Source organism: Accipiter gentilis, chromosome 7 (genome assembly GCF_929443795.1).
Source record: "Accipiter gentilis chromosome 7, bAccGen1.1, whole genome shotgun sequence".
Lineage (NCBI taxonomy): Eukaryota > Metazoa > Chordata > Aves > Accipitriformes > Accipitridae > Astur > Astur gentilis.
In genome coordinates, this window is record NC_064886.1 from 12,810,399 (window position 1) to 12,835,210 (window position 24,812).

The 24,812-nt window shown below is 48.9% G+C and overlaps 1 long non-coding RNA gene across 3 annotated transcripts; it reads right to left on the bottom strand.

Annotated features, from left to right (window-relative positions):
* Window positions 1-31: 31 nt before the first annotated feature.
* On the bottom strand, window positions 32-24,302 carry LOC126040561 (uncharacterized). 3 transcript variants are annotated; one of them, XR_007506668.1, is made up of 4 exons: window positions 24,147-24,302; window positions 9,090-9,187; window positions 8,308-8,677; window positions 32-6,426 (listed from the first exon to the last, which is right to left on the bottom strand). It is a non-coding gene; the product is annotated as an uncharacterized LOC126040561 (long non-coding RNA). The 3 variants fall into 3 exon arrangements; XR_007506667.1 differs by adding an exon at window positions 14,568-14,616 and having other exon boundaries at window positions 32-8,677; XR_007506666.1 differs by having other exon boundaries at window positions 32-8,677.
* Between the last annotated feature and the right edge of the window lie 510 nt (window positions 24,303-24,812).

A 24,812-nucleotide genomic window follows, 5' to 3' on the forward strand; every position in this document is an offset into this window, starting at 1 on the left:
TAAACAGAGCCACCACAAACATTTTCAGCAATCCAAGTTTTATTTTCAGCAATCCTTTATTTTTTATATGCAAGAAAGGCAGTTGTAAAAAAAAAATATTTTAAAAATATGAACAAGACAGAGGCTGAGAAAACATTAACAAGGCCCTGTGCTTTCTGCTAAAGTGCCTTCATTTCATTATCATTAAATTTGCCTAGTAATTAGATTTCGGTGCATGAATATTTTAAAAAAAATGTAACAGACAGGCTGTCAAAAAAAAGCACGACAACATCAATTCGATAATTTTTTAGACAGAGACATTCATAAGCAATTAACACAGATTTCCTGGATTTGGAGTCTTTTTTTTCTCTCTTTTCTTCTTTTTTTTTTTTCTTCCAGCCTTGTGTTATTCACCTGAAATCAAAAGAAAAAGAAAATCACTGTAAACACCAGCCCTTCCATTTCTGCTATTTTTTTCCTGGTTTGCCAACATGTTAACATGATCCCAGTGCCATTTTTCCCTCTCGCTGGCCGTGCCGAGCCCTTGCTTAGCATGCTCTGGCACTCCTCTCCCCCGCCTCCCACCCCAGCTTTGCTAAACACAGGCAGGCACGAGGTTGGGTCATCCATCAGACCTCCCCACTCCTGCAGGACCAGATTAAATTAAGGTTGCATGAAGCTTCTGTCTTGATCTTCAGGCATTTCTGCTGAAAACAGTGATTTTGATCACTATTTGCATAATTGTACAGTTACGTATTCACTGGGTCCCTAATTATACGATCTGTGTTCGACACTGCTCCAGACGAGGGGAGGCTTGCAAGGGGCATACTAAACCGGCTCCTCTGCAGTTATCCCCCGCACCCCCGGGCCTGATCCTGGCTCCAGGTGAGCTGAAGCATGACCCCCTTCCCACAGCTCCTCCCTGCAGGCTTGTGACCACCAAACCGTGCTGGGGACAGCCCTGTGCTTGCCCTCCTCACCCTATTAGTGCGTGAGACACGCACCGAGAGTGATGCCAGTCCCAAAAAGGAGGGGGTTGTGGTTGGGATGCCAGTCTCTGCTCTACGGCTACCCAAACAACTCCCTGCAGAGCCAGCACCCTCCGATTTTCACCCGATGGCGTGCAGTCGAGGTACAGCACCATGAGCATTTCTCTTGTCCACACTGCACATTTCCAACAGGACTAAAAAGTGGATGGAAAACAACATAGTCCCAAATTTCCCCCTTTTTTTTCCTCCTCAGCGGTCCCAGAAGAACCTCCTGTGCCAGAAAGAAATCCAGCCAGGGTATTGCTGGAATGATTGAAGATCTGAGCTATTTTGGAGGCAGGGGTAGCACAGGGTAGGTTCAGTCTGTGCCTGGAACCAGCACACTCCCCAGACTGCATTTCCCCTACAACCAATATGGTGCCACTGACCCCACAGACATGCCCAGGAAGGAGACGGTTGCTCACAATCGGCTTCTTGCACTTGCAGGGGGAGCAAGTTCCTGCTCCCTCCTGAACTCTTCATTTGGAAAGCAGCAACGTTTGGGGGGATTTCAGACAGAGCTTCCAAAGGTCCTGGGTTTAGTCCCAAATTAGGACCAAACACTTGAAATACTCTAGAAAAGGGGCCTCTTTCCTCTGCACATCCCAAGCCCTTAAGAAATCAAGTCCTTATTATAACTCAGCCCTCGAAATGCCGAAAGCCTGGCCAGACCCCAGCGTTAGGTCTGTGCTCTCCCACAAGAGCAACATTTTGCAGTAAGCCCCACCTGGGACAGCTCAGGGCTGTTGCAGACAGGTAGCCAAATTGATCTTTGCAGGACTTAAAGAGCATGCACCAGGGCCAATAAGTGTGCTGGGAAGAGAAAACAATAACAAAAAAAAAAAAAACCCAAACCCTAATTATTTGACCTAAACATACATGGATGTTAAAAATCTGTGTCTCTGTTATTTTTTATTATTGCTATCATCAAGATCATCATGCCTGGCAAATTAAAAATACACAAAACAGCCACACACAAAGAAAATCCTAGACCTCAACTCAGGTCATGCCTTCCTAAAATCTCCTTTGCAAGGTTTTATCGGCAAGAGCAGGGAGTAGAAGCAGTTGGTACAAGCAGCTGAAAGACCAAATCAAAAGCATGTGAGCAGATTAAAGAATCAATCTCTCCGTTTGATGCAGAGGAAATCCCACTAATTATAAAGAAGGGGCTTATTTCCTGGAGTCACTCTGTTTGAAGTCATCAAAACTAGTAATACTTAATTACTCTACTTTATGGAATATATAACATCAAGCCCCTTCTCCCACTCACCAGTCCTCTGATGCCGTTGCTGGCACTGGGGTTTCCAGGGGGTTATGGTGATGTTCCTCCTGTACCTGTGCACTTATTTATTCAAATGAAGCCCTTAACAGCCCTCGCATGAGCCTGTGGGGAAGCATTTAAACATGCTTTAAAAGGAGGTTATAATGAAAGAAAAAAATCCAGAGTGATTTAGCCATGCAAGCTACCTGGCTATTATTGCAAACGTGTGCTCATTGTGTGCACGCCGTGCCAGCAAACACCTTCAAAATCAGGTATTTAGAATTAAACCAAAGTGAAGGTATTTGTCTCATCCTAATCCTCGGAAAGGGAAGGGGACTGGCAGTGGTGTTACTGAAACATGGCCTCCACAAGCCCTTAAGCAGCCCTTCGGACCTTGCTGAGGAATCTTTGAATGCCCCAGTAAAAGAAGAGCGAGCTGCCAACTTTCGGTTTATGGACACATCTAGATTACATCCACAGATAGAAAAAAAAAAAATATTGAGGTATTTTGAGGAAAAGAAAGAGTGACAAGTAGGCACGGGATCTTCTCAGAACTGGTATAAAGATATTTAATATCGAGGACTGTCTGATTTTCCTCATCTCTCTAGGTGGCTGTAGGGCAAACCTGCTTTGCTCAAGAGCCAACAACTGCCAGTCTCATAAAACACCATGCTAAAGCTCATGTTTCTGGAGCCAAGTGGTTAACATGGAGGGGAATTGTAGCTTTCCGTAGAAAAAAATAGCAATAATCATATTTTTACAGGTTGAGAGAAACCTTGAAAAATGCGACCCAAGAGATTCAGGCAGGAAGAGGCAAGTAAGTTCATTTTTATTAAATCTTGCCATTCTTGATGCAATCTCAAGAATAGCTGAATACTCCTGAGTGCATCCGTGCATCCCTGACACCAAAGGTGCTCCCAGGACCCGAGTCCTCAGGCAAAGCCATCCCTGCCAAAGGAGTGAAGCTCATGGGACCAAACCCCTCTTCCAGGATGAGATTAGGCTCTCTAAGCCCATCATTCTTCTAAAGGCAACCTCCAGAGAGCAGGTTTCATGAAGAGCTGCCCATTTCCATGGCCAGGGAGCACCAGGACAACCTAGGTTTGGGTTTGACTTGCTCAGCCTTGACTGGTCAGGAGACTTTTTCCAAATCGCTCTCTTTTTCCAGCTAAGTTGGTAAATTTTGGAGGGAAGAGACAGGAGAGACACCTCTTCCTTCATCACCGCCTACACACACCTGCCTGGGTCTATGGGTGCTACGCAGACATCACTATTACTAGTAGCAATAATAAATCTTGCTGCTCCGTCCTGGAGTTTCTCCCAAATAACTGAGTCCAGCTGGGGGAGTGCACAGGAGATGTGGAGCTATGTGCCGCTGTTTGAAATTCTGCACATACCTCCCCATGTTGGGAACGCCCCAGGAATGCTGCTGTGGAGTCATGAGGCTTCACAGCCAGAAATTGGGGGTGAAAAGGTTTGATTATTTTTTTTTTTTTCCTAAGACGGAAAAGGAAGAAATCTGCTAAGCCCAGGTTTGACCTGACTGGGAAATGCAACTGGGCTCCACACAAGTTCAGCCGGCCTGAAAAATCCCTTTCAAGGTGTCTGAGCTTTGTGAAAACCCCAAGCCAGAGCATATCTCTAAAAACCCCTCTAGCTGCACAAGGACCCTTGCAATGTTGCTGTCGGTGGGAGAACGGGTGAGTGCCATGCTTGGCAACTCACCGCTCCCCCTGCTCTCGGCTCATGCTCTTCCTTGGTGCTTTTTGCAGATAAGGTCCCAGAGACACCCCGGCGCTGCTGGGCTGTGCAGGAGGATGGATCTGCACAGACCTGGGGGATGAAAGCTCAGTTTCCAGCCCAGTGACGCATCTGCTCTGTGGCCCAAATACTGTGTGGCTTCACCAAGACTTTCTCTGCTTGGGGTTCTCCTTTTGAGAGCGAGCATCCACCTGGAGAGGCACAGCTCGAAGCTCTCTTTGCTCTATCTTTTACTTGCTTGCATAACATGAATTAAAATAATATTTCCCTGAGCAACACGGGGAGCATTCCAGTATTTAGCCCCTTGCAGGTGATGGGAATAGTTTGAGCTGGACCTGAAATAAAACTCTCACATCTCAGTCCCTCCGGAACTAAGAAAAACCCAAGATGAGTGTATCACTGATAATTTTTTGCCTTAGCTCTTCAGGTCTAAAGTATCAAAGGAAGAAAAGAAGGATCTGCTGCGAGGTGAACATCCCCATCTTTGCTGGCTGGTAAGAGAGCAGCGAGAAAGGAATTGGATTTTATCCAAGGAGGTTTTCTAGTGCTGGAGACATTCTTCCCTGCAATCTATCACAGGCAGCAGAGGAAGGAGAAGACCCAGGTCTGAGCTCCAGGTCTCTGTCTCAGCCACAAGAGCAATGACCTGCTGCAGGTGGGAAGGAGCCCGGGCTGCATCCTTGCTGCCTGGGGGACGGGGTCTGGGCAGACAGACAGACTTAAACCCCCACCCTGGTTCTAGCCCTGTCCTACATCAGAGCTCCATGCAGTGCTCCTAACAGCAGAATACAAACTGAAGTTTTGGGCGCTGCTTCTTTGCCCGCTGCCCTGAGGCCGCAGGCAATGGATATTTTCCCTGTGCAACCTCAAAAAGGGATGCAGGCTCAAGCAGAGGCGATTTCTGTGCCTGAAAAATAAACACATCCGCAAGACCTAAACCCTTCTGTAAGTTAAGCACAAGGGCTTAAACGCTCTGCTCGGAGGGGCCTGGGAAAGGGGCCCTGCTCCCTGTTGGCTCTCCCCAGAGGAAGGGGCAAGCAGGTCCCCACCACCGCCGTCGAGTGAGGACCTCGCCGCAGCCTGGCCGAGGTCTGTTTGTCACTTTTCCTTCATTATTTGCAGTTTGTACACAGGCATCATTAGGGATTCATTCGGTTTCCCTAGCAGCAGGCATTAGTCTGGCTTCCCTTTCCCCCTTCTCTCACCAGCGCCCTTTATTTTTAGTGTCTTATTTACAGTTTGACAGAGTAACTGTAACCCTTGCAAGCTACTCCAGCGGCTTTAATCGGGGGAATAATGGGTCCTGTCTGGTGATGAATAGAATTTAGGGGACAGATTGTTCCACACTCGCCCGGTGGGGTAATTTATTTATGTGCGCACTTGTCAGGAGGAGAAAGGGACGGGGGATCTGTATGCGCCGAGGACACTGCTGGCGCTGAAAGGGAAGGGAGAATGGAGCCAAACGCCCCAGATCCCGCTGCCCCCCCCTCCTCCGGCAGCTGAATGCCTCCGGTGGCCGTGAACTTGGAGGGGCTGAAAGCCCCATTCCCAGGCCCTCGGCACGTCAACGGGGCCGCCGAGCGGCTGGGTTGCCGGCAGTGGGGCTTGGGGCTCCAGATGGGTCCGGCCACGGCGGGCAGCCCTCCCCGGCACTGCCCCGCATAGCCGCAGCGCAGGGAGCACGTCCCATAGCAACGGTACAGTAGCAGGAGCACAGCGGGGGTCTGGGAAGAGAGGCAAAGCCCTCGGAAAAATACAGGATGGGTCCAGACAATGGCCCTCTCTCATATCATAAATTACACGGCGGCGACAAAAGGGGGACGGATCCTGCCCTCTCCCCTGCTCCCACAGCCTGCCTGCTTTCTGGGTGCCAGTGGGCATCCCTGGGCACAGGGATGGTGGCGGCACAAGGGAGAGGTGGTGGCATTGCACCTCCTGGCCCGTGACATCTTGAGACTTCACCCTTTCCCCATCCCCCAAAGCACATCTCCTTCGCTCCGCAGCATCCCTGCTTTCTGCCATGCCTTGCTGCCTGAGCGTCCACCGCCTTGGCACCGGAGTTGTCCATCACACCATGACTGTGGTCCCTCAGCTGATGCTAACCATGCCCAGGATCGAGGAGAAATGGCTCCTGGTCCAGAGGTGGGATGCTTCTCCTTCTGCTTTTCAGAGAAAAGGCCCTTTTGCTCCTTTTTCCTCTCTGTGGCTCAAGGCCAGGAGCATTTTGCATCTAAAGCCGACAGCAGCAACATCTTGTTCAGCTTCTCCCACGAGCTTTTGCCCGGCGATGGCTGGGGCTGGAGCAGGCAACATCGCTGCCATCTCTGGGTTCCCATGCAAAGCAGTACAGCAGGATCCGCTGAGCACCAGGGCCACCTCAGCCAGGTGATGGTCCCCCTTAGCAGAGAGGATTCACCCCACAGAGACCCCAAGAAGAAGCAGGACAGACATGCAGGGGGTCCTTTTGCACCCACAACTGCCAGACAGCATCAGGCTAAAAGGCAAGGGGGTCTCAGGCTGAACCCACCCAGACCCAGACATGGAGATGCTGAAGCTCCACCAGAATTTGTCACTGATATGCCTTAAATGTCTTCCTGGCTCCCACCTAAGCTTGGCACCTTTCCTTTCCAGAAAAGCCTTAAAGTTAGCATATAATTACACTTTCTACCTAAGCAAAGACCCTTTTAAAGTTGCCAGTGTGGTATAAAGACACCCCTGGTCTGGCTACAGACTTTTTACACTCGTGTAGCCATTTTGGCTGCAGGGGGATTTGCCTTCATGGCTCTGTTGGTAGCGTCAGGAATGAAACCACCATGGCTGCAGACTCCGATCTCTGTTAACAGCAGCCACGTCAGTACAGAGCATCTTCCTGTTCCTGGGGTTTTACCAGTTTACCGGTGTACTGGGAGAGATGCTTAGAGCTGGGTGAGCTGTGGGAGTCTGAACACGGGCAGACGTCCAAGCAAGCACCCACACCCACCTCACCCATCCCAGGTTCCTCTCCCGCAGGTGAGGATGCTGCAAGGACCACGGTTTCTGGCTACATTAGACTTCAAACCATGCAAGCAGTGAGCTGGTGGATGGCATAGGAGGACTAAACCAGACAGAAGGCACCAAGATGTCATCTCTAGGCCACAGTACAGAGAAGTAGAAAGTCTTCTCTGGATCTCCACTGACTGGAGGACAGCCCGTGTGATGCTCCTGGCATTTCTCCGCCACTGCCCCGGGTCCAAAGGCGATGTGCTGGCTGCTTCAGGAGCAGAGGTCTGACTGACAGCCCCCACAGCCCTGTCTGGCCATTCATGAGAGCTCTCAGCCAGCACGAGCACCTGGGCATGCTGGAAGCAGGGCTGCACATGGAGGTCTAGCAAGGTGGAGACAGTGTCTGCCCAGACACACGGACAGGACCTCACCCCAGGGGCCCTCCACCAGCTCATGGCTGAGGGACGCACTCAGACCAAGAGCCTATTTCAGGGAAGACCTTCCCCTTGGCAGAGAGATCAAGATCTCTCCTTGCTCAGCTGAACTCAAGCCAAGGCAAGAGTCCTTGCATACACTTAAAAAATGCAAGAAAAAGGTCTTTGCACTGGAAACCCGTGGGGCTTTTGCTGCCCCATGCCACGGGCAAGAGATCTGATGGGTGCAGGCAGCCCAGCACCCGGGGGTCAAGGGCAGTCCCTGCACCGCTCTGTCCTGCCGTGAGAGGAGAGCAGTGATGATCGGCAGCGAGACCTGTGGCACGATTGTGTTGGGCCTGGGGAGGGAAACCCCCTCGTACGGGTACAATGACTGTCTATTCTGCTGATCACAAGCTTAATCCTCTTTGGATTTTAATTGGCATTTGGGCTAAGCTGATTTAAACCTCTTCACCTTGTTGGGTCCCCCCCTCTCCACTTCTTTCTTTTCTTGGGGTTGTTTTTTTTTTTTTTTGGACCAAATAACAACGCTGCCATCACCAAGTCCCCGGCACAATGACATCTTTGTGCGAGGGTGAGAGGAGAGGAAAGGGGAAGGGAGGGGGAGAAGGGAAATGTGCTGAATCCACTCGGAAACAATGCGGAGTTTGTGATTCAGAGTTGACCACTGGCAAAGGACCTGCTTCAGCTGCGCCTCATTAATAAACACACTGTCCCTTCCCAGCCCCTCTCCCCCTGCCTATCACCTCCACCTCAGGCCAGCTGCCCACTGGCCCAGGGTCTACCTGCGGTCCCCATCCCTCGACAGATGCAGCATCCCCACACCCGCCGGAGCGGTACCCACATCCCACCCCGGTCTCACCAGTGAGCTGCCCATGGGGTGATGAGCAACAGTGGGACAGGGACGTCCAGGTGTCTTCGCCGCCCCATCTGTCCCTGAACCGGTGCTGGTGTCACCGCGCCGAAGCCCTGTGCTGGCCGGCAGCCCCAAGCAGCCTGGGTGGATGCTGGTGCAAATAACGATCTATGTCCAGGCCAGGGTCTGCTGGCAGGAGGAGGAAGAGGAGGAGGAGGGTGCACACAGGATCAGCGATGGTGAGGGGCTTCTGCTGAGGGTCCCACAAGACATGTCCTGCTGGCAGCTTCTGCATGGCCAGTGTCTCATGGCTTTTGGAGGGTGGGGTTTTTTCCATATAGCCCCCACTCCTGGGTTCATGTTATAGTGAGCCCATCTGAGTTAAAAACAAAAGCAACAGAAACACCTTATCTTTCCATTTAAAAGACAAAAAAAACCCCAAAGAACCCCAAATGAGCCCTTTGTTTCTGTGGGTGGGAAAGACACCTCTCACAAGGTTTGAGGATTATGAGTTAACAAATCCACGATAACAGATGTTAAATACAGAACAAAATCAACGGTTGCTCAAGACTTCAGGCCATGTGGATGGTGAGGAAGATGCTGGTGACCATGGAGCTTTTGGCCCCACTTTTTCCCCATAATGTGGTCACTGTGGTCTCACACCAGTCCCCAAGCATTTGCTATAGGGACACAGCCCATCCCAGTGGTGTGCTGGCGCTAGAGACTGCCCAGTGTAAGAGCTTATGGAAAGCCTTCAAAAAAAAAAAAAAAAAAAAAAATCCACTTACCAGGAAATTCCCTGCAAACTTTCACTGGGGCCAAAGAACTGCAATTCGCCAGCCAGACAATGAGCAGAGCATCTCGTAGGGTGAACCCACGCTCCTCCCTGGCAGAGAGAGAAAGAAAAGAGGACGGGAATGCGTTAAATGTCAGCCCCATCCTCCCCTGGCTGGATTACACCAGAACAGGAGGGAGATTACAGCCACGTTTCTGGCACAAAAGGGGAAGGAGGAAGAGAAGTCAGTTGGAAAATTCTCAGCATCCTTGCAACTGTGCCTGTTTCCAAAACCAAGCCCTGTGGAGATGCCCCAGCAGGTCTTCAGCCCTGTAGGGAGCGAGAGGAACTGGAGTCTGCTCCAGGGGAATTTGAAATAGGGGAAAGCTCTTGTTGCACCGTCACCGTTCCTTGTTCCTGCCAAGCATGGTGCCAGCCAGCATCCTGCTGTGGTCATGGTGGCAATCCTGCCAACACCAAGTATTCAGGAATTACAAGGGAGGACCAAAAACTATAAATCTAAGTCAAAAAACCACTTTGTTTGTTTGGTTTTTTTATTTTTTTGTTTGCCTTCTGTGGAGCTATGTTCTCCAGGCTTCCCTCCCTGCTCAGGGCAGTGGCTGCTCTGCCAAGGGCACTTGAAAGGCAAAACCAAACCCAGCAGCACCCTGCAACCAGGGAGGGATTTATCCAGACACCGAGAAAGCTGGGCTGCCCCTAGCTTTTTGCTGTGGCCAAGCCAGGGGAGATCCATCACCAGTGGGAACTGTATCGAGGGAAGATGCTTGGATCAAATGCAGAGTGAGGAGCCTGACGCGGTGCATCCCCGTGACCTTAACCTCAGCTGTCTGCGGGGTTTTCCCCTTGCTGATGCAGTAGGAAGCAAGTGGGAGAGTCCCAGCACCGGCAGCACCCCTGCCTAAAAATAACAAAACCAAGCAGTCACAACCGTCGTGCTGCCAGCCACTGCTCCATATTGCTTTGGAGCATCCTTACAGAATTATTTTTTATTTTAGTATTGTATTAGTATTCACTTTATGCATTTTTCATCTATGTAAACTCTGCTTTCTCCATGGCTATTCACAGGCTACACATTGATTTAAATGCCCAGTGCAGAATTTACTTGGCTTGTGTAATAGAGGAAGGCACTTGGGCCAGAGAAAAAGCCTTTTCTCCTGCCCATTAGTCCCATAAATCATTGATAACAGTACAGAAATCAGAGACACAATCCGATTCTGTGGAAATTAAGTAAGTGATGAAGAGCGAGTGAGTGGCACTGGTGGGAGTAGAGCAGGGATGCCCAGACCCGTCTTCTCCTTCCAGCCCCACTTCCAACCGATTAATGTGCCCCATCCCAGGGTAAGAACAAGAAAAAGGAAGAGAAAAAAAAAAAAAGAAATCCCCCAGTGTGGACCAAAGGTTATAAATAAAAGCAGTGAGAAATCAACTAAGTAGATGCAGCTTAGCCAAATAGCTAAGAGCCTTAGTGCATTTTTGCAAGCTTTAGGAAAGTATTTCCCATTCCTGAATAAGCAAGTTTGTCAGGTGTAGGGAAGCGCGTGGCTGCACACCCTTCGCAGCTCGGGCTGGATCTGCCGGCATGGGCAGGGAGACCCTGCAATCTCACAGGGACGCTGCTCTGCTTCAGGTTCAAAGCATTGCAGTCCCCAGGGGCAGCAGCTGAGGCCACCAAAAGGGATACAACAGTGACGGTCACCACTTCCCCGGTCCCTTCCCACCTTACAGACCGCACCAGGGACCGGGATTAAGCCAAGCTGAACAGCTCTTCCCCATGGGGACGACCCTAGCCAGGCACATTTGGGGCTCCGGCATCAGCCCATCATCCAAAAAAATGTGATTTCTTTTTCTTCTATGGATAAAATTCCGGTTATTTTTAATCTGCTTTCAAAATTCCCATCACACCAGGGTTAAACTCACTCAGCATATTTAGACTTTTAAGTTTCTAGGTCTCATGGCAACAGAAGGATGGGGAGAAATTGAAAAGAACAACAAACCCAGCCTCGTGTAACACCAAGATTTTCACCTGAACCACAAGCCTCTCGCAATGGGATCTTTAGATAAAACCACCCCAAATTATTTCAAGTGCTGTAGTAAAATTAATCGGTTCACACCCCACCAGGTTGTATGTTGTATAAAGTGATTTTTCCCCTCTCTCCTGTTAACCTTAGTGCAATAACTTCGTACCCACAAATCATCTGGACCAGGTGAAGCCTCTCACGCCTCTGCCCATCACACACAAAGAGGGGATGAATTTGCTCATGTTTCACATTAAGGGTTTTTTTCCCCCTCCTAAACAGCCATGAAATGGTCTCAGCAATAGAAAAATGAGTGTGTTGAATTTTTCTAGTCCAAAAAAGGGAGCGGAAAAAAAAAATTAGACAGCTGTTTCCCTAATACTATTGCAATACACAAAGAATCAAATATCATCTATTGCGACTAGGCAAAAAATCTGCAGTCAAGCCTGAAAACTCACAATATCTCCATGTGGCATGGAGGTTATTTTAAACGATAATTTAAAAAAAAACCCAAAAACAAAACAGTAAAAAAGATTGTGTGCTCGCCTTTGGTGCCATTCCCTCTGCAAAAACTGAAGATGAAACAAAAGGAGGTCAATTTTTGGGTGTGGGTCAGTGCTTTGCGTGTGGCCGGGGGCGTTTCGTGGCCGCGACGCCCCGTGCCGAGACTATTGCTGGCGGGAAAAGGAAAATCCCCACAGCCAAGGCCGGGACGAATGCCCCACAGAGCCAAACGCCCCGCGGCGAGGACGCGGTACCTGAGGCACCGTGGGCAGGATCCATCCCTGGTCCCCATCCCTGGGATGCTGCGGGGATGCAGCAGACCGCATGGCGAGGACCAAGGGGGAAGAGAATCGGCCATTTTACACATCGGCTGCCTAAAATGGTGGCTCCCACCTTTTTTTTTCCCCTTTCTGCTACCGTTTCAGCACGCATGCACCCGCGGGGAGGGGAGGGAGAGGGGCCGCAGCCCCCCGCGCGCGAGGGCACTGGGAACAGGAGCCAAGATGGAATTAGAGGGAGAAATTAAAGGAGGCGAAGGGGGGGAGAGGGAAAGGATGCGCTTCGTCTCAACACACGGCCTATCCGCCGTTGGCTTTTGTGCATCCTGTGGAAGGGAGAGGCAGGAAGGCATCGAAGAGAGGGGAAAAAATGGGGGGAAAGAAGGGGAAAAATGAATTAAAAAAAGAGCATTTGGGTGAGGATGGCGAGGGGCAGGGATGCGCGTGGGGTGTGGGGAAAAAAAATCTTCCCTTCTTTCTTCGCCGACCCCCCTTCGCCCTCCCCGCAATCCCGCTTTGACTTTTCCCACAGAAGTAGCCAACCTCCAAGAATGCAAATGACATTCATTATGCAAATGCATGCAAATCAGGTTTAACTATCGGAAGAAGGGCTCGGAATTTCTAATGGGTTAACTCTTTCGCACACAACCAGGATAACAAGAGCCCCGTGTCTTCCTCGGGGCTTTGTGTTTCCCCATCCACCCCCGGGCACCCTGACCCGCACCCCTCCGCAGGCGCCCCGTGATCCCCAGGGAGGGCGTCGGGTGGAACAAAGCACCAGAACCCCCCCCCAACAACAACAACAAAAAAAAAACATTGGCGTGGGAGCCGCTGCCCCTTCGTTAAACGCACTAGCAGGAGACGAGACAAAGCAGGCTTAAATGCAGAATTGGAAAAAAAAAAAGGAAAACAAAAACAACAAAAAAAAAATAAAAAGGAATAAAAAAAATATAAAAAGGAAAACAAAAGCAAGAAAAGAAAAAGAAAAAAGAGAAAAATATTAATTTAAAAAAAAGAAAGATAAAGAAAAGGAACGGAAAAGCAGGCCGCTCTCGGCAGAAGGTGAAACCCTCCCCACGATGCATCGGCAAAGGGTTATGGCAGCCACAAGGGTTCAGCTCTTTACATCCAACCCGCTCGCCAGGACGGGCACAGAGCCACCGTCTCTTCATCAGCTGGAAAAGAAAAGTCACAAAAACGCTCCGAACTCCCATGCTTCATTTTTTTCAGCTTTTGCGTTGAGAAAAAAAAATAAGAAAATGACACAGTTTCCCCAAATGCTGGATGAGGCTGTTATCCTCCGGGGAGGGAGGGAGGAGCAGAGTGATGGCAACGGTGGCACCAGGGCCCGATCCGCCTCCCCAGCATCCCCAGCACCCCGGAATGCTCCAGGAACATCGGAAACATGCTCAGCATCAGCAGCGAGCGTGACTTGTGGGACCACTGCCACGCTCCTGCAAAATCTCTGGAAAAATCCCAGTTCCCCATCCCAGACCCCAAAAATGCAAAGGTCCCAGTGCTGGGAACCAAAACAGAGAAATCCTGGGTGCATAACCTCGCGCTCACCAAATGTAGGGATTGCAGGAATTATGAATATTACAATGAGCTGTAAAGCAGAGAAATAGATGCATTGCATAATTCAAATATTTTATAGTGATGCTGTTATTGATTAGCAATAATAGTGCATTTTAATGTTATTGCTGTGGTTTGCCTAAGAATTATGCCTCATCTGCACTCCTGATTTTTCTGTTATTTTCTATAGCTCCTTCCAATAACCACATTTGATTATTTTTTTTTCCCATCTGCTCAAAAACTCTTGTTGTTTAAGCTGGAAGCTGTTGGGGGCAGGAGCAATAATCTGTGCTCAGGCAAGAATTTCCCAAATTTTAGGGGCTTGGTTAGAGACACCATAAAAATGATTGTTTTATGGGCAGTCTGGCGTGCTCTGAAATGCATGAGCCCAGGACTACTGGCCAGTTATAAAAAAATAAACCCTTTTATTTCATTAATCTGGTCCCAGTCTGGTAAGGCCTCTGCAGAGTGTAAAATATTCAGCACTTCGGCAAACCCTAAATGTAAAAAAAAAAAAAAAAGCGAGTCAGCCCCTTCCCTACTAAAAAAGATGGGGGGGAATAAATACATAAAATAATAATTAAAAAAACCCAAAAAAACAACACCAAAAAACCCCACAACAAAACCCCCAGCAATTTGGGTTCCTTTATTTGTCTTCTGGCCTCCAGCACGCAGGCAGCTTGACACCTGCAAGCCTTCCTCTGCTCCCTTCATCCGCTTTTGACTCCAAGCCCCCATTTCCAAGTTCATGCACAATTCCAAAACTGGAATTGGGTGATTTTTTTTTTTTAATAATTATTGGAACTTATATTTTTAAAAAAGAAAATAAAGGGAGGCAGAGAAAGCCAAGTGCTGCGCAGAAAAATGGGCTGGAGGGATGCTGGTGGGTGCACCAGCGTGTGCCTGGCTGTGACTCCCGTGCCCAGCCAGCAAGGCTCGTGCCGACAGCTACTTATTGCTAATGACTAATATGCAACATCATTATCATATCACAGTGCTGAGAAAGCAAACTTCTCTAATGCTTTCTTACGAGCACACAAATAGCATGTAAATTGTCATTTATCTGGGACGGTAACTAGTTAGGATTCACTTAGCAAATACCTGGTGTCAAAGGCATCCCTGGAGCTGCAGCAGGACGGACTTCAGGCTGCTGGAAGAAAACCAAGTTTGTGTTTTTAGCACGGTGCCGACAGAAATTACTTGATTTCTTAAAACCTCCCTTGTGGAGCCATGTGAAATGGGGTTAGGCACTATTTTCAAAAGTGATTTTTAAATGTTTTTTTGTTTTCTTTTCTTTTCTTTTTAAAGGGCTCTTGTTCATTCACCTCTCTTTTCCTTCACATCCCTTCTCTACCAAATTTCACTATTCACATCTGTTTAGAGCCTATTTGCTCTGTTTTTTCCCCATCCTTGATACACCTTTTTGGCCCTGGAAAACTCCAGCATCTTTACAGCCTGAAGGCACCACGCTGCAGCCTTTGGGCACAGGGTGCAAAAACAGGTTCCATGGACGTTTGCAACCTCTATATCCCCCCCCTCAAAAAATTCAACTTTCAAAATGTTTTAATCACTTTGCATTAGAAACCAACTGCCAAATAACACATGCTGGGAGTGTTTATCCACACAGGGGGTGGAATGGAGCCTGGCAGCTTTGACAGCGATTCCTTGTGCAGAGGGCTCTGCAATATTGCTGGAAAGAAGGAAAAATAAGAAGGAAAAAAAAAAAAAAAAAGAAAAAATGACAAAGGAAACATATTTCTTGACAATAATTTCAAGCGGCTTCTTGATGAGGCCCAGGGGCTGCACGTCCCAAGAGAAGCGTGCAACGGGAGCAAAGCAAACAGCGCGCCAGACAGCCGAGCATTCCCCATTACAGCCACTTTCGTCCCCATTTCTACCACCTGCCATTTCAAAAGCCACAAGCAACTCTGCCCAGCCAGGCCGTTTTCTGCCCAAAAGCCCCATTTCCCGTTCGTGCCAGAGTGGGTGATTTCCAGATGGGATGCTCAGCACTGGACTTTGCACAGGGCTTTTCCAAAGCCCCATCGTGGGCAAAACACGGGCTGGGAGAAGGCGCTGCTGGTCTTTGAATGAAGCCAGCATCAGATCATGAAAAATTAGCAAGAGCAGGAAGAAAACATCCTGGACAGAGACACGTGGAAACACTGAGTCCTCGGGATGGGACATGGGGCAGCAGGAGCCACCATCAGGGGTGAAAGTCCCCCAGGGCTCCAGCCAGATGACCCAAACCAACCTTCCCAATGGAGAAGAGCGTTTAAAGTACCAAACTGCTGTGGCAAACATCTTGGTTTTCCTACTAAGGAGGATCTTTGTGGGTTTTTTCAAGAAAGATCCGGGGTTTGGGGCTATTCTAGGTAGCGGAAGGCTTCCCTCCTGCACGCTCGCACGGTCACCGGTGCCAGGAGTCAGCCGGGGACAATCCCGCACCAAGCGCTAATTAAAGCGCTTTCAGGCAGAATCCTGACTTTTCACCACTCCTGTCAAGGGCAAGAGGAAAAGAGGAATTTTTTGCAGTGACGACTCAAACCACCTCGTGATAGTTGACAGTCATCACCTCTCGGGATGCAACGGGATGTGGAAGTGCCCTTAGACCACAAAACAATTTCCCCTGGGCTCACAGAAGGTATCTGGGGGTTTGATTATTGGGCCTTAAAAAAGCAGGATGCAAAGGCTCTCGATACTGTTATTTTTGGAGGCAAAGGCTCCTGATACTGTTATTTTTAACTGGTTTTAACTTATCTCACCCTGCCTTTTTTTTAAAGTCAGCTTACCAGCCTTTCCAGGGCCAGATATTTTTTTGCCAGACTCAATTTTCTAGCACCTGGGGCTGCTGCTAGCCCTCAAAAAAAACCATACAAAAAAAACACCCCAAAACCAAAACCCCCAAGCCCACCATCCTTTTTTCTAATTTTTCCCAAAGAACTGGGAGGCGTGAGCACTCGAGAGTCAAATTTGCCCAGGACCCACGTCCCCTAAGAAAGCAGGGCTCATTCGCCTTCCACAAACTCTGCAGCGGCAACAAAAGTCCCTTTCAAGCCCTTCCAGACGCAAGTCCTTCAGCTCAATTAGTCAGGCACACAGAGACACAAAAAAGCCTCCCATTCAGGCTAGTGGCTGGCTGTGGAGGACAAGGGCGAAGAAAGGATCTTTCTCCCACGCTTTCACTGGGTGTCATAACAAGCAGAAAGCCCTCTTATGGGGGGATTATTGGAGATAAGAGTCCGATGGAGGAGCTGGTGCAGAAGCTGGGGCTGTAGAAGTAGGGGAGGAGGGGATGGGGATGGGGTTTGGAGGTTGCAGCTCCCAAGGTCAGGTGAGCACGGCCATCGCCCTCCATCGAAAATGTTTAAAAAAAAAAAAAAATTACGATATTGCCCCCCCTGCTCTGGCACACACACACGCAGAATAATCCCGGTTCTCCATGGCAACCTGCTCCATGGCTATCCCTCGCACCGGAGGAGGGACGCAGCTTGCCTTCGCACCGGCCTCGTCACTGGCTTGTCCTGGTGCTGGCAAAAGCCTCAGCCGAGATGGGCAGTGGGACGAGGCAGGCGTCCTCTCCCTCCCTGCTTCTCCAAAAATAAGTGGTTATCTTGAGCAAAGAGTGTCAAGAAGGTGCACAGCTCTGTGGCAAAGCTCTCCCTCCAGAAACCCACCCAGCCCTGCTGATGCTCCTGGAGTTGGGTGGGTTTAAGATTAAAAGGAACTTTTTTCATTTAAAAAAAAAAAAAAAAAGCTGGGGTGACTTGGTGGGGTTTGTTGTTCAAAGCTAAAACAAAGGGGAAGAAGGGAGAAAATTCTCCAGAGAATGGGGTTTGTCTGCAAAATCACGAGGTGGGTCAGTGGCCTGGGGTCACCCATTCTCCGTGGTACCCATCCCCCCCAGTGAAGCATCCCAAACCCCCAAACCTCCCCACAGCCAGAGCGGTCAAACCTTGCACCTTGCGGCCAAGCCCGAGCAGATAGAAAAGTCCTCTGGATACCAACAGTGCCTTGCAGGATTAATCAAAAGTTCCCGAGTTAATTATGTGCCTAATTCCCTTGAACAATAAAGAAAGTTATATTCTTAATTCCCCACGGCTTTTCCATTGGCTCCATATGTGGCTGTGGAGGCTGGTGCACTTCCAGCTCTTTTCAAAGGCATGATTCCTCTCTCGAAACAGGGGGCACAGAGACAAATTCAAAGCAAACACTAGAAAATTTAGGTTTGGTTTTTTTTTTTTCTCCTGCTCAGCCCCAAGCCCCTGCAACTTGCCACTGCAGGATGTCCTCGCTCCCGGCACCATTGAGGAGCGGATGACAAGAACATCCAAGTTTAGTGACATTTTACAAGGATCAGGGAGGGGATATAAACTCTCCAGCTCAGGGACAGAAAGCTGAGAAACTCTCTCAGAATACATTATCCCATAATTGTAGGGTTTCAAGCACTTTCCTCCCAAGCAGCTGGTGCCTGCTGATGCCAGAGAAAGGTTATTTGGCCCAGATGCATTCCTGCCTGGTTCAGCCTGGGAATCCCTAAAACCATCCACTCCTATGAAACACCGCAAAAGCTGAATATTTCACTCTTATCTAAAATAGTAGGTATTTACTAAAAGCCAGAGGGGGAGGAACAGATGAAACAAAGCGGGCTCCTTAGGGAGAATTCTTCCTCCTTTCCAGAGGGGACCCAGTGCCTCTGAAAGGGCAACCTGGATCTGGGGGACCCCCTTCCCCTACCCGTAGCTCACATACTGATCTGGGAGATGTTTTTTCCCCCCTGCCTCTAAAGGGATAAGTTTTGAGCTTCCAGCAAGCAGGAACATGCTGAAGGTCAAATTAAACCTGGTTTACCTACATCGACCTAAGCAATGCAAGGCCAGAGGATGAGGCGGCAGTCCCCCCCTACACGCGGGGCTCAGGCCCAAGCCATCCCACCACACCAATGGATACCCAGTCTTTTTCATTCCCAACACTTATTAATCAGCTTTTTCCGCACACACCCGCCCCTGCCAAGAGCCTGCATTTTCTCCCTGTCCCAGAGCAAGCTCCACCTTGTGCCCTCCACCTGCCTGCAAAAATTCATCGCACGAGACCAAGCGGTTAAACCCAACAGATGCACCCAAGGCAGATACTTCCTCCTCCTGCACCAGCATCCTGGCACTACTCCCTTTGTCCCTGCTCCAGCAATACTAAAAACCCTGAAAGTGGAATTAAAATGATTTTTACACCTAGCCTGGGTTGTCAAAGCTGGAGCTCAGGCCACGGCCGTCACCACTGGGTGAGGATTACACAGCTTAGCTTTACAGTTACAGATGCCGGGTCCAAGTCCGGCCTTAGCTGTAGCAGGATAAATCCTGGAGTTATACAGCAGCACGAGACTGTGATCCACTGATATCCAGAGATGGATTCAGCCAGGAGCACCGATCCAAGGCCTCCCCGTTAGCCTCGCAGGCTTCAGTACATAAGAATACCCCTGCCCCAGCCCCAGGATTCCTGGGGTCCCTCACCATGCCTGGCACGGGGCTCCCGAACCAAGAATTCCCAGCTCTGTTTTTTGCAAAACTAACCACGGCCACTGCAGTTTTGCAGGTGGCCAGATCCTGCCTGCTCCAAAGCCTGTCGGCTCTCACCCTTTTCCCCTGCATTTTACAGCGGTGGGGAAACGCAGCAAGCAGGGAGGTGTCGGGACTCACGCGCACACGTCCCTTTCTATCTCTGTCCCTGAAAACCCCGCAGGGCAAGCCACAGTGCGGCCCCAGGACTATTTTTAGGGACAACCTCCCCCCCCCGCTGGCAATGCTGTCACAGGAGCCTGGGCTAGCAAAACCTCCCGCAGAGGCAGTGGGTGACGGGGAAAGGCAAAGCTGCCAGCGCGGGCGACGAATGCCGCAGCTCCGCTTTCACATCCAATCACCCCGGCTGCATCTGAGCGACCTGCCCGCTGGCAAGCCGTCTCCTCTGAGCAGCCTGAAGACCACAAAGCTCATCATTTTCCTTCCAGCTGTCCCCCCCACCCCCACGGCATTGCCACCCACTTTCCCCGGGCAGGGTGCAGGAGAGCCGTCCGGTTCCATTTGCTGGACACCCAGCACATTTGCACCCTGGGATGGGGGGGGAGCAATTTGAGAAATCCACTCTCCCTTTTGCTCCTGCCATACAGAGACTGGCACCGGACACCCCAAAGACATCGCATCGCAAGGCCTTGCAAAGCGCCGTGCATCATCAGCCAGACCCACATCTGCAAAGCCACAGCGGGGACAGGGACCTCTGGTCCGTTCACCGAAACAGGGGGTCCTGGCGCCCAGAGCTCAGGCGGTTAATTCAGAGCATTGCCCCAGCCTCCGTTCCCACACACCCGCCACTTGCTGAAATTAAAGCAGGGCCTGATCTGATTCCTATGGCGGCTTAGCGCGCCCACTCAGCCGGTTTATCATAATCCCGACATAAAAATCGTTCCCTTGAAAACGCTCAGGGGTTTTGAAGCCCTGATTGTTTGAAGAGGAAAGACCCTGCTCTCGGCACAAAGACGTGCTCCCCTCTCAGCCCTGGTCCAGTGGCTGGAGGCTTCAATAAGCATTTTTTACCCCTTTAGGTACTGATGGGAGGAAGCCTTACGCTTTCTCTTGGCCCAGAGCTCACCCCCAAACCCAGCCTGACAAGGTGTCCCGGACCGCACGTTGCACGGACCCGACACCCCAAAAAAGCAGCAGAGCTTCAAGGACAGCTGCTGGGAGCGAGCCACCACCGCCGCCTGCCTCAAGAGCATCTTTAAAAATTATCCCTTCTCCCACGCAAATCTGGCTGTGATCACTCAGAGGGAGGAAATATATCTATATATTTCAATAATATATAGATATACACACATATATATCTATATCATATCTGTATGATTTCTTTGTGGTTGCGCTGCAGTGCCATTCCACACCTACCCAACCCACAGCACGCAGGAGCGTGCAGGAGCGCGCAAGGCCCACGGAACCACAGTAGGAGGGAGAAGTTGGGCAGGAAAAGGGGCAATTCATGCTCCGTGGAGGCCACAAAAGAGTTTGAGCCATCAGGGCCTCCTTTTGTTTTCAGTTTAAAATTGTAAAAGGCCAGCAGAAAATCCTGATTTAAAAAAAAAAATTTTAACTATTTTTCACAGTTTGGGGCTGAGATTTTGCTAATATTATTTATAAAAAATAGAAGTGTTTTATCCTTCGCAAAGAAAAAGTTAATACCTACTGGCGGCATTGACCAGCTCAAGTATTTCTGCATGTTTGGCTGTCCCCTGACCCGCTGTGCCAGCTGCAGCGCAGGGCTTGTATGATGAGAGCGGTGTGAAGGGGCTTTGGACTCGACAATATACTGATCTGCTGCACTTCTGCATCCTTGGCACAAGCATTAAAGATGGGACCTAAAGGCAACTCAGTCGCAAGCTCTTTCCTTGATGATAGTGATATATTGAATGAAATGAATAATTTTCAATAATTATATTTGTATAGGCTAGTTCTTCTCAATGACTCACCGAACCATAGAAAAAATTAGTATTACATTTGCTCCTTTTTTTTTTTCCTCCAAGCACACTGCTTCTAAGCATGAAAAAGAATGTGGAGAGCTAATCTCTCAACACAGAACATGCAAGCATATCTCCTATTAACGTCTCCAGCAGTTATGTGGTCATAAGAGAGAACAGAGTAGACAGTGCTGAGTGTTAACCAGTCAAATCACAGTGTCCAAGCAAGCTTAAACGGCCACATGTAAGCTGCAATTTGGATCAACGTCATGCCAACACACCAGGCTTTCTTATTGCTAGTGTACTCCGGTAGCAAATCAGGGAGAAAAGGGAGAAAAAAAATATAAAAAAAAATCAGCTGTTTGCAAGACTATTCCCGTTCATGTTCCCAAAGGCCTTCGAGAGAGCCAAGCTCTCAGCCACACAGCCAGTCCCACCACTGGGAACGGTCACCCACCACAACAAAAATCCAAATTAAAAAGAAATCTCCACCCACACGGAGAGCAACCCGGTCCGACGGCAGCCCCGGACCCTGGGGGAGCTGTGGCAAAGCTCATGGCACCAAAAGCCCCAGGGAACCCACCCAATGGTCTGCACCCACTGAAGAGCAGCGAGTGGGGTGAAACTGGTTCCCACTCGCCCTGCCAGGTTGGGAGCACAAAGGGATGGGTGAAGACCTGGAGATGCTTTAGCCTCACAGTGTCACCATGTCCCCGAGCAGAAGCAGGGGTTCACAACCATTTTAAAGGGCACATTTTGCAGCAGAAAATGAAGTGCACAAGCTCCGGAGAGCCAGGTCGGGCACGATGGGCTTTAAACCCATTCCCTCCGTCCACCAACCAGCATGGGCACGTCCTGCCCCTGGATCTGGCCCACCACGCACAGGCTCCCTACGCTCCAGGTTGCTAAATTCCCCGCTGAGTTTCGCCCTCGTCCCAGTTCACATCCTCCCATTCCTTCTCGTGCCTTTGTTATACCCAAGCAAGTGACACCATCAAACATCAGCCTATGGCAGTGCCGCCTTGGCCCCGCACCGACCATGATTGGTCACCTAGGAACACCAAAAGATGATCACATAGCATCGCTTCCAACCCCTGATTGGACAAAAGACGCTTCCCTCCCCCCCCGAACGAAAATACCGGCCAATGGTGGATGGCACATGGCAGCTCACCAAGGAATAAAAGTCCCTCATCCCCCGCGTGAGCCACTGCACCCCTTTGCACGAGGACTTACGGGCCACCGCTCAACGTCGGTGTCCACCCGCAGACATCCCAGTCCACAAGCCGGGCGGGCGCCCCTGCGACCGGCGACCATTCTCCTCCTGGCTCAGTCTGCCTCAAAGGGATGAAGGAGGAGAGCTCTGTGCAGTGACATCCTGCTGCCACCAAAGCTAAGGGTGTCCAATGTCATCCTATAAGGTGCTCGGGGTGCGAGCATCTGTGGAGGATGCTCTCTCCCCTTCCATGGAGGATGGTGTCTCCCCTTCCATGGACCGAGGGTCGGATTTTTTTTCTGGAGCTGGTTCTCTGTTGCCCTGTCCTCTGCAACGTCCCCCTCCGGCTGGGGACAAGCCACCAGGCCAGGAGAGTGGCACGTTGCCCTCACCCAAGGGAGGAGCAGCAGCAAAGGCAACAGAGAACAGGGAATAAAATAAGAGCTTGTAAAAACTTCCCTACGCCCCTGCCACCGCCAGTGTGGGCTGCAGGAACAGTGCCAGGAACAATAGCAACACCTAAATGAACCTTGAAGGGAAGACAGAAAGGAGGTTTTCCTTATGCTTTCCCCCAAGCAGATCATTATAGGGAGTTAACACATGCACTAAATTATTCTGAATTACAGGGCCATGGGCAGGTGGGTGGGGGAAATATCTTGTTTATTAATTTAAAGTAATCATATGAGCAGGACAAATCTTTCACATTACACCCAGAACTACAGCCTTTCCCCAGACAAGGTACCAGGGACAGTTTCTTCTGCTCTCCCCCCTCTTTTTTTTTTTTTTTTTTTTTTTTTTTTTAAATCCCGATGAGCACATGAGCGAAACGAGCGGGTCCAGCACAGGTCAAAAGTCAGTTCTTTCTCTAAATCTCTCCCAAAAGGGTTTTCATAAAGTTGCAATGCTATAATTGCCCCTTTCCAAAATAAGTTCAGGTGCTGTCACCCGTATTTGTTCTTTATTATTACGAAGTCTTTTTTTTTTCCCTTGAAATCACCATTCTGAGGTTATATATAATGTATATCTTAATCCATCACAAGATCTTTGTGTTCTTCTAAGCAACATCAAGACACCTTTCCAAATAGGTTGCTGTATTTTTGCAGGGGACATCTAAGGCAACCAGTCTGACCATTAAAAATGAGGGGGAAGCACCCAGTTCACATCTTTGACCCCAAAATCCCTTCTACAGTAGAGAAGGTAAAAAAAAAAAAGTCTCAGTTTCCATAAGGAAGAGGTTGACATATAATCCAGTGAAGGGGGTGAGGACCAGCATGAATTTGCAGAGAGGACAAATTATACAAAATCAAGTTCCCCAATTAGTCTCACGCATTTTCATACACAAGTTAAAATTTTTTTTTTTTTTTTAAATCCCCACTCTTGGAATATTGAGTCCATTCAAAGAAATGTTCATAGACAAAGGTTTAAAAGAAGAAAGAAAGCGTTTGGATAGAGGTACTAGGGAAGAAAAACAAAGAAAACTGCAAGAAACCATTTTCCAAATCACCATACCCTTCTTTCTAATCCTGATATCAAGTTATATCTGTCAGGGAAGAAAATTAAACATATTACAGATAGGGAATGGGAGGGGAAAAGAAAAAAAAAAAAAAAGAATCCAGCGCTCATATGTGCAAAACAACCATTAATAAACATTGCTCTGTTGCTGCTTTATTAAACAGATAATCCAACACAGTAATCTGTATTGATTTATGGATTCTCTTATGCTATACGACTGGTTACGCAATGAAAGTTCATCCTTGATCTGTAGTCTGTGTCCTGGACTTAACTAATTCATAATCTGATTGGAAGTTTTACTTTGTTAATTCAATTACAGTTAACAGCCGAGGAGAGAGCGGCAACATCCTTGTCTTTCTCAAGACAGACGTTTTCTTCACATGCACAAAATCAGTAAACTCTTTCTTAAAATCATAGGAGGCAAATAGGTTCTTTTTTTAAAAAAAAAAAAAAATCCTACCTCGAGTTTTAATTCCAGTCTCAAAAAGTTGTCTTTTTTCCCCAGTTTTTTTTTTCCGCCTCTCATTTCTTTTCTCTTCCTTTTTTTCCATTTCATTTTTTCTTTTCCTCCTCTTCCTTTTGATGAATTTCCTTTCTTCTCCACATCCTCCTCAGGCGTGTAATGGGGTTATTTTTACTTTCGGTTATCTAGCTTTATGAAGAATTGACACCACTCATACAGCTAGATAACCAAAGATAACAACCAACCCCTGAAGTCTACAGCATTAGCAGGAAAAAGACAACCTCTTCTTCTCCAGGGGCTTCGGGCCACATGGCTTTTAAGGAATGAAGGAGGGAGGAAAACGAATAAAAAGAGATGCAAATATTAGCAGCGAGATCCATAATATCAGCACACAGCTACACCAGTGGCCCTGTTCCTGCAACCCAGTGAGCCCAGGGCAAAGCTTCCCTGAGCATCAGTGGGACAGGCAGGATCAGGCCCCTCGAAAATACAATTTTGAGCAGAATTACAGGATAACCACACAGAGGCAGCCTATTTTCTGCCACGGTTAAATTTGTTTCATTTGCAAACCAAATGATATTCTGCAGGTGCTGAGAATTAAGCCCGCATTATTTTTAATAACTATCAAATTAATGCATTCAAACTGGTAATAATCAAAGCAAA